Source organism: Lygodium microphyllum, chromosome 23 (genome assembly GCF_053477565.2).
Source record: "Lygodium microphyllum isolate KBCC chromosome 23, Lygodium_microphyllum_v1.1.10, whole genome shotgun sequence".
NCBI classification, from domain to species: domain Eukaryota; kingdom Viridiplantae; phylum Streptophyta; class Polypodiopsida; order Schizaeales; family Lygodiaceae; genus Lygodium; species Lygodium microphyllum.
The window spans coordinates 131,582,727-131,593,390 of NC_141157.1; positions in this window are offsets into that span (position 1 = coordinate 131,582,727).

A 10,664-nucleotide genomic window follows, 5' to 3' on the forward strand; every position below is an offset into this window, starting at 1 on the left:
TGGTTGAACAGGGCTTGCACGTCAAATTTAATCCTCATGGATGCTTTGTTGAGGATATGAAAAATAAAGGCGCCTGATAGCAAAAGTAAAGAAGAAGGGTAGAATGTTTACATTGGATGCAAACATGCCTGAATTGAGTGCAGCAATGTTTGCACATGGGACCGGTGTAGTTGCAGATATTGATATCTGGCATAAACGCATTGGTCATGTTAATGTACAGCGACTTAAATCAATGCAGGCCCAAAACATTGTTGCAGGATTGCCTAAATTTAAGGTTGCAGAAATGCATAAGGTATGTGAAGCCTGCCAATTTGGAAAACAGGCAAGGAAACCATTTCCTAGACATGTTCAAGAGAGTAAGAAGCCATTGGAATTAATCCACTCTGATGTGTGGACTACTAAAGCTGCATCTCTTGGAGGCTGTCATTATTTTGTCACTTTTATTTATGACTATAGCAGAAAAATTTGGGTGTATTTTATGAAAAAGAAAAGTGAAGTTTTTGGGCATTTCAAAACTCTTAAAGCTATGGTTGAAAAAGAAACAGGCCTGCAGATAAAATGCCTAAGGTCAGATGGAGGGGGAGAGTACCTCTCAAATGAGTTTGCAAGGTTCCTGCAGGAGCATGGCATAAAGCAGCAATATTCATGCAGTCATACCCCACAACAAAATGGAATTGCAGAAAGGAAAAATAGGCATATTGGAGAGGTATCTCGTGCCATGCTCAATGAAAAAGACCTGCCAGATTTTTACTAGGCTAAAGCAGTTGCTACAGCAGTCTACATAATGAACATGACTCCCATTGTAGCAATACATGGGATGACTCCAGAGGAGAGGTATACTGGTAGGAAACCAGATATTTCTCATTTGAAAATTTTTGGTTGCATTGCCTATATTCATGTGCCAAATGAGTTGAGATCCAAGTTGGATCCAAAAGCTGAGAAGTGCATCTTTATTGGTTACTCTTTGTAGACAACAGAAAGGGTATAGATGCTATAACCCTTCTACTCGTAAGTTTATAGTGAGCAAAGATGTTGTTTTTTATGAGATGAGTAGCTGGTATAAACCAGTAAATGTGATTGATAATGTAGATGCACAGAATGGTAATGCTGCACAGAATTCACAGTAGCAGTCACAAAATATTAGTGGACCTGGAACGTCCTCTAGTAGTGGTTCACATTCTTTGCCATGGACAGGCAGATTGAGATCATGAGAATCTTCTCAAAGCAATGCAGATAGTGGTATGCAGGTATCACGAAAAGGAAAAGAGAAGGTAGATCAACCCATGTTTGATATGAATGCAGGTTACTCTTATGTGGATGGTGAATCCAGTGGCTCAGAACAGAGCATTGATGATGAGTTGGGTATTCCTTCTATTGTTACACCTGGAGTAAGGAAGACCAGGGATATTTTGAGAGCACCTGGGAGTGAAGCTACTTTGCGCAGGTCTAACAGAGCTAGATATCCTGTGGATAGGCTGAAATATGATGGATTTACAGCGATTCACTATGCTTATATGGTCAAAGTGATACAGGAACCAGAACCCACTTCTTTTAAGCAAGCCATGGGAAAAGAAAAATGGGAGAAAGCCATGGATGAAGAAATGGATGCCTTGGAAGCAAATGCTACATGGAAGTTGGTACCTTTGCCTAAAGATAAGAATGCAATTGGCTGTAAGTGGGTTTATAAGGTGAAGCACAACGCAGATGGTTCTGTGAACAGATACAAGGCAATGGCATTGACTATGAAGAAACATTCAGTCTGGTTGCAAGGATGGCAACCATAAGAGCAGTCATTGCTATGGCTGCATCAAAGGGATGGTCTTTACATTAGATGGATGTAAAGAATGCCTTCTTTCATGGTGATTTGCAAGAAGAGGTCTATATGGAGCAGCCACCAGGTTATGTGCATGCTGTTCATCTTGAGTTTGTTTGCAGGTTGAAGAAAGCCTTATATGGCTTGAAGCAAGCACCTAGAGCATGGTCTGACAAGATAGGACAATATCTTGTCACTATTGGCTTTCAGATTTCCAAGGCAGATTTCTCACTTTATGTGAGAAAAACAGAGAAATGTATTATGCTACTTGTCATTTATGTTGATGATTTGATTACGACAAGTGATAGTGATGAATATATCCTTCATGTGAAAATGCTATTGAAGCAGATGTTTGAGATGAAGGATTTGGGAGAGCTGCGTTATTTCTTGTGCATTGAGGTGATTAGATCACCAAGTGGGATACGGCTCTTGCAGAGGCAGTATGGATTGGACGCAGATGCAGGTGAGCTTCTGGAAGACCCTACTATGTACAGACGCATAGTAGGAAGTTTGATTTATATGACTATTACCAGGCCAGATTTGAGCTATGCTGTTGGATTGGTAAGTCAGTTTATGCAGGCTCCAAGGAAACAGCCTACAGATGGGCAAGCTGTCATGTATTGTGATAACATGGGTAGTATACACTTGGCAAATAACCCTCTCTATCATGCTAGAACAAAGCACATTGAGGTGCATTATCACTATGTGCGGGAGAGGGTTTTACTAGGTCTTATTGATCTAGTTTATGTCAGCACTGAGGATTAGGTAGCTGACATATTCACAAAGGCATTGGGCGCAGAGAAGCTGCGCAAGTTCAGAGACCTGCTTGGTGTGCAGGAATTGGGATTGAGCTCAAGGGGGAGTGTTGAGATATCGAGCTCCACTCGTGATATGCCAGGGTGACCGTTGTGCATTTATGTCACCGACTTGTCAGTTGTAGATGCGGTTGGTACACCGCCCATGAATAATAGCTAGATGACAGCTATCCTTATCTACTCTAGTTCGTGGCTCAGTTAGTATGCCACCTTAGTTAGTTGAGTTTGGTTTGAGAACCATATATAGGGTTCTTCTATTTCTATGTACTAGAGTTCTTTTTGGCTTACACAAACTAAGAAGAGAAAAACTGTTTTCAGCCTCCACCTTTGTGTGTATTCCCCCATTGTGCAAGCAAGAAAGCTACAAGTGAGACTCCTTCCTTCTCTCCCACAATCTTGACATACTCCTCCTTTCTCTTTCCTTTCTTTCAAGCTGTCTAAAATAAGTTCTTTTAGCTATATCTAGAAATTGTTCAAATCCAAAAGGTAAAGCATCTTCCTCATAAGGAAAAGCAGCAAAGACTCTACTTTCAAGCATACTATTATTATTCTCAGTAACATCAAACTCTTCCACATTTTCTAAAGAGGTTGTTGAGATGTCATCTACATTAAATGTCATTATCTCATGCATCTCTTCCTCTTCTAATTCATCTATAGATACCACTTCTGACCTGCTAAATGCAAAAAACACATCTTCTTGATTATTTTTTTGATCTGTGGATAATTGGGAATATGTTTCAAGCGAATCATCAAAGCATTCCGCTTCCCCTACAGAGAGCATTAAGCAGTCTAGGGTTGTATCTTCCGATGTAGACAACTAGTGAGTAATATCACTATTCGAATCATTGTTAGATGAAAATCTTACAGCATATTCACAAATACCCATCCGTTCCACATTGTGGGGTTGATGTACTGTATTTACCTCTACTTTTTCTACTCTTGCTTGTCATTGTGCTTTAAATAACTAGGCATAAGGCCCTTCATTATCAGTCCTCTCTACCTCTGAATCATCGAATTCACTGTTGGTTTTTTCATCCAACTCACTAACAACTTCGTCCCTTGAATCTTTCAAAAAACCTTTTGTGATAACTTGTATCTTAACCCTATCATTTCGAGGACCAATCACAATTGAACCTTTATACCAATCCTGAGTGCACCTTGCTTGATATAACCAAGGTCAACCCAACAACATAGAATATGAAGAGATATTTGACAATGAGGAAACTACTAGATAATTCACATGAAATTCTAATCCAGGAGTTACAGTTTTCACATTGCAAAGTAACCCCAAAGGAGTCACTTTCCTTTGATCAGCCACACGCAAAACTATATGGGTAGATTCTAGATCCTTCAACCCTAATTCTTGCATCGTTTGATCCGACTGCTGAACCACCATCCAGTTGTACTTCACTCAACAAATTTCCATGGATGGTAGTGTCTATCATCGGTGCTCCTGTATCCACAAATAAATCTACAATTTTTGCGTCCCTAGTTTTTTTTTCTTTTGGATGAATTTTCAATTGCTTTAGAAACATTAGTCTCGATCCTTTTCCTCCGACGTTGAACTAACTTATGATAAAGTTGCTTCCGACAAATATGCGTTATTTCTAGCAATTGCCGAAGGTTAATTGTTAAATTTATGTTCTCCAATGCCGCCCAAAGATCATAGGTCTTATTTACTACTTCTGCTTGCTCTTTGCTCCCTTATTTTGGAGGTAAGAATCTTTCAGGAAAAGGAGCTACCCCTACTTGAATCTTAGGATTTACCAAGGGCACGAGCATTAATGGATGATCGGAAGACTGCTGAGGGGAATCTGATTCATATAGCTCTATGTTGGGATCTACGTCCTTAGATTTATCCTTCACGGCTTCTTTCGATTGTGGGCTTTCTTCCTCTAGACCTTGCTCCTTTTGTTGTTGCTTTTGCGCTCTAGTAATGACACCAATCATGGGGTCAGCCTTAAAGGTCACCTTACAAGGTATGAATTTAGACCTAACCCCAATCTCTTGCCTTGTTGTTTCTACTTCAACTAAATTTGCAGCACAGACGTTGAAGGTTCCTTAGAGGCTTGTTTACCTCTGTTAATACCATTGTTGTCTTCCTGCTTAGGACAATTTTCTTCATAATGCCCCTCGCTGCTACATCTCCTATAAAGAGGAGTATAGTCTTGATTTTTACGCGCATTTGGACAATAAGTAGCTATGTGACCTTCCTGTTGGCATCGATAGAAAATTATTGGTCTCCTAGGCCTCTGTTGTCCACTTTGCCCCATTCAATTACGAAAATTACCGTTATTTCTCTTGAAAGGAGAATTTCTCCCTCGATTGCCATCACTGTTATAATTGTTTCAGGGTACTGGAGGTCTACCCTGGGTTGGCAATCCTCGTGGCCTAAAAGGTTGATTGGGTGGTCCTATCTCATAAGTTGTATTATTACAATCCATGTAATTATAATTCATTTGCATTGAACGGGCTTGTTGTTGATCTTGCCCTATCTTATGCCAACAATTGGTATCCAAATGCTCTGTCTTCAGGCAAAAAGTGCAAAAGGGTGGATGATCAGGCATTAATATTGAAGGCGTCAGACACTGTGTAGCCACATGGCCATAACCATGACACTTACCACACCAGATATTAGATCTAGGTGGGTTTGAAGTTGAATTTCCCGACGATTGTTGTGCACTTGGACCTTGTGTTGTTACCGAATAAATTTCCTTCAAAGGCACTTGTACTACACTCATAATTTCTTCCTTCAACTTTCCTAGGGATTTTGCAATAATATATGCTGCTTTTGCTTCATCAAGAGGAGACTGAGGTTGAGGCATAAAGGGCATTCCTGTTTGCATCATATAGACTCGAATTGAAGTGTATGGATTTAAAGGTACACTTGATACATTGGAACTTGCAGCTACTGATGGATTTAAAGGAACGGTCACATAAGACACGTTCTTAGGTAACCTGCCTAAAGTGCTTGGATATTATGTTCGAGGTTCTTTGAATAAATCTCTCCATCATTGTTGACTAAGTTGCACTTCTTCCCACCATCTAGCATGTGTTTTAGAATTTGCCAACATGGCTAGCCATTGTAAACTAACATGATGATGAACTTCATGATTAAGCCCATCAATGAACTTACGCTTTTGCGTGGGATCGTCAGGAGCTGGATTCATCTTTTGAATAATTATCTCCATACGCTCAATGTAATGTTCGACACTTTCGGTTGCTCCTTGGGACAAATAATCCAATTGAAGTGCTAGTCTATCTTGGAAACCTTACTATCAAAATTTTTCTAGGAAAGCTCTAGATAAGGCATCATAGGTCCCTTTATGTTGGGCATCTAGGTTCCCGTACCATCTTGCTGCTTCATCTTTTAATGTTGCAGGGAAAATATGAAGCTTTTGATCATCGTCTACTATTTCATTGGCGACACAGATCACCTCAAATCTTTGCAAATGCACATCGGGATCTTCATCCCATAATCCCCCAAATTGCGTGAAATCGGATAATCTGACTGGGTTGCGAGTCATTGTTTCCTTAAATAGTGTCCCTAGCCCAAAATCTGAAGTAGAGTTAGACCACATGGGTTCCTTGGATTCTTTGAATAAGGATCTTAATCGCAAGTCGTATACAGCTCTCCATTGCTCTCTTTGACGAGGAATACAAAACAAAGAATATAATCCCAAATCTGTATGGTTCGGAGAGAACTCTATCCACAAGGGTTTTTTTGGTGCTTTAAATAAGTAATTTAACCCAAAAATAGATTCTAAATCCCAACTAAATGTAGATTCGTTACTCCGTATCATGGCATTAGCTTCACTCTCTATGCTCTCACTTTGCGTACTCTTTACCTCAGTAAGATTATCAGTGCTTGAAACCACTCGGTCCCATTGGTACGAATCTACTACGCTTTTCTTTGGTGATGTTCTATCGAATGATATGAGGGGCCTAAAAGGTTCTACGTTTGAGTTAGACACATCGTCTACCGCCAAGTTCAATAATCCATTGACCCTCTGAAGCCTTTCTAATAACCAAGCCTCTTGTCGCGCCGCTCGTTCTCTAACTCGCTGAACTCTAGCTTCATTTTGTTGTCTCCATCTCTCCTTCGAATTCATCCACAAAAATAGATATTACTGTCATACTCCAAAATTTTGCACGTTTTTGTTTGAAGCTAAATAGTTAGGGTTTTTCTTGAATGCGCGCTTAAAAGGTTAATAATGGTTGGCAACTCCGAATCTATTTCCCCATAAGGCAACTTTTCTTCTTGCTCAGGGATTAGGCCTAAAATTTCAGTGACCTCTCTAACGTCTTTTGTGTCGAAAGCAACTTTTATACCTCTGGATACACGTATCTAGGGCAACACATCATCCCATACTACTCTTCTAAAGCTTCGATAGGAGTTGCGATAATACCAATCAAAGTTGTACGATACACTAATTGTATTTATTTCTAATGCATCTATTAGCCCAAAATGCGCTGCTAATAAAACTATGCTTTGCGTGCAATCGTTATAACCCCAGCTCCAAGTAGATAATTGTTCTACATCCGCAGTTAATTGTGGACCAAAATATTTACCTCCCTCTACTAATTCTGTATCTCTTGCCCAATCCAATACTCTCCTTTTGCAATCTTGGGGAAATTTTGGAAAATAGTCCCTTACAAAAGAGACCGCGTATTCGCTCATAAATATCTAGGATTTAAATATCCTAAGGAATTGATCACACATTTTAGTGCACTTGGCTCTCGGCAAATGCACCAAAAAATGACAGGCCAAAGACCACATCACTTTTAACCAGGTTGCCAAGCCAACTCCTAAGAGTTGTTGCACTAGATAAGTGATGATAACTAATTCTTGCGATTTATTCTAGTCTTCCTTTTTATCTATGACACTCATACGCAGTAGTCCAACTAATTTAATAACCAGAATTCAGTAAGCTTGTTTAGCACTTCGTTTCTTAAATCTGCACAGCTAGGTATATATTCTGGGCACAAGGATGCTAAGCCTAGGAAAACTATGGTTTCTCCCCATCTTTCAAGGGCAGCTCCTTATAAATTGCTCCTGCCATTCTAGTGGCGGTTTATCCAAGAAATTTTTGTTGTTTAACTTTAGAAAGATTGGTTTCAGGATACAGATCCTCTGGATCTATTTACATATCTCCGTTTAAATTCCTTTTTATGTTGTTTCTCTCCACCTGCTTATAATTATTTATAATTATTTATTTAATTATCAGCAAACATTCAAATCGAAACATCTAACGTTCTAGAAAACCCATAATATTTAATCCCCTTGAAACATTTCCCTTCTCCGTATTGCAATTCGTCGTTTTTAATGGTTAAGTAATTAATTCATTTTTATATTTTCCATGAAAATAACGACCTTTCTCTCCACTTCTATGTCAAATATAAATAAGAATAAACAGAAGTTTTCATCATACTATTTCGTGTATACATACAATATTGATTTTAAATTTCCCATTTCACCCTTTAAATTATAAATTAATCCTAGTGGCCCTCCACTCTTCATTGTAATTATCAGATAAATTATTTTAATTGCAAACAAAATGTAGATCTTTAGTGTGGATGCTGAGGCTTTTCCTCATACCATCGGATAATTGCCTTATTAATTTTATAATGTCTATAGTTTAAATTTAGGGTTATAGTTTTTCCTTGACGTTAGTTATTATTATAAAATACTCTTAAATTTCTCATTTTTACTCATCCTTGTGTTGTTGAATAGAACACCACATATCTTTTTATTTTCTCAAAATGAAAACATCATGTTTTTCAATGTAAACATCTTTTAGGAACAATATAATTAAATTGTTTTCCTTTTTATTTGAATTTTAAAAAAATTCATTGTCATCTCAAAAATTATATTTTTAGTTCTCCATGAATAGTATTTTTTTATTGATACAAAATCCATTTTTAATGTGAAAATTATTATTATTTATTTAAAAATATCTATTTTTGAATTTTCAAATATATTAAATAGTCTCTAAAAATTATGGAGAAAACTCAGTAAATTTTCATAATCATTTTCTTTATGGAAAAAATATCAAAGCTTATAATTTTGCAAAAACAAAGTGTCATTTTTAGTTCATTTAAAGCAAATTTGACTATTTTCTATTTTTTTAAAATGAAAATAGGTCCACATAAATGCAAGTGACCATTTAGTACAGAAAAATAGGTTTCAATATATTTTTTAAAAAAATGATAAATTGAAAATTTGCTCATACTATATTCTTTATTTTTGTTAAATAGATTAGGCGCTTACTTATAAAACCCGTGTGTTGTCGTTACTTCTTTGGAGAACGTGTCCTCTTTCAGTCCATTCATGGAAAGTCTAGCTTCTAGCCAGTCATCCCGACTGCGAGCTCGTACTATTACCCTTGCCCTCCTTTGGCTTCTTGCGTTATTACTTTTTTTAACAATGGAAACTGCCCTTTAGGGGTTTAAAAGAGTTAAACTCTTAATTAAGAGTTAATATGGCTATGGCTTTTGAGTTCTTTCATGTTAATGACTTTGAAGGGAAGTAAGTAATTGTGTATGTTGGCCCTTTGATCGCGGATTCCTGCGCGAAGCCAAGCGATTAAAAGAAAGAGAATTCTGCTTCAAACCTATAACCTCAGATCATCGCAATACGTTGAGGCTCCAGATTTGGGTATTTCAAAGAAATCATGGCAATAGCTTCCAGAGTAGGCCACAGACTTCAATTCCCTTCCTCTATTCTTTCAAAATGCTATTCAAGGCAAATCGGTGACTTCGCAATTGGTTATGGAGTAGTTTATGTCTTCAAATCAAGTCGTTGCAGAGTAAGGCACCCCCTTATGGCTTTCCCAAGAGGCATCTCTCTCTCTCTCTCTTCTTATAAGAAGCTGGGAATAACAAATTAGTGTTAATAACATTGATATTATGCCATGTCACACTGACATTGGTATAAAAGGAGAGAAGATGTAATTTTTCACATCTTTTTGACATAATAATACAATTACAGACTTTCTCTCCCTCCTTGCTCACAGCTTCTATGGCTTTCCCTTCTTTCCTGTCTTTCTCTCTCTAAATCTAGTCTTTCTCTCTCCTCGTCACTCTTCTTCTCTCTCTTCTTGCAGTCTTTCTCTCTCTTCTGCAGTCTTCTCTCTCCTCTTTCTCTCTCCCTAGGTCTCTCTCTGACAAGTGGTATCAGAGCTTGAGTCTTTGATCCATTCTTTTCTTCCATTTTCAGTCCCATTTTCCTATTTCAAAATCAATTTCAGACAAAAATGGTACAAGACAGTGAGATTAATGGAGTGCTGCAGGACATCTACAGTTAGTAAGAGACTACATCTGGAGATATCCAAGGTCAGATATGGCGGATAATGGCTTAAATGGCAGGACGTCATCAAACTTCAAGCAAAAATGGAGAAAATTCCAAATACCTCTCTTTGCTGAACATTTCTCACTGCCAAAGCATAGGGCAAAGGTTCCTTACTGCATGAGCTTCAGGAGGAGTACCATGGTTGATGCATGATGCAGAGTATGTGCTAGATAGCAGCCCAAAAAATGCGCCGAAAAATGCGTTGATTTCCCTACTCCCTCTCCCTACTCAGTCTGCTCCAATCTTCAGCTCATTGATCAAAGGTCTTGAAGGCTTTACCAAGCACTTGTTGACAACAATCTTCAGCCCACAGAAGAACCCTGATCAGCCATTCTCTTGCTCAAAACCCTAATACACAGTAGGGCAGCCATAGCCACAGACCTGGAAGCTCAAATTTCTCAAAATTTTGGACTTCCCCGACCTCCAAGGCTTCTCTAATGCTAAGTACAAGCTGGGTAGACTCCAAGATTGAAGACATTGAGGAGATTTCAGCCCGTGCATGACATTGGAGCTCAAATGGAAGGATTATTTTGGGGCTTTTCATCAAGGGGCTTGAATCTTTGATGTTCAAGTATTCAAGCAAGGCTGGAGCATTGATTCTTCAAGGATTTCATCATATTGGAGCTTGTATGGACTGATTCTATGGAGATTTCAAGCTTTATGACGAATTTATGAGGGATTATGA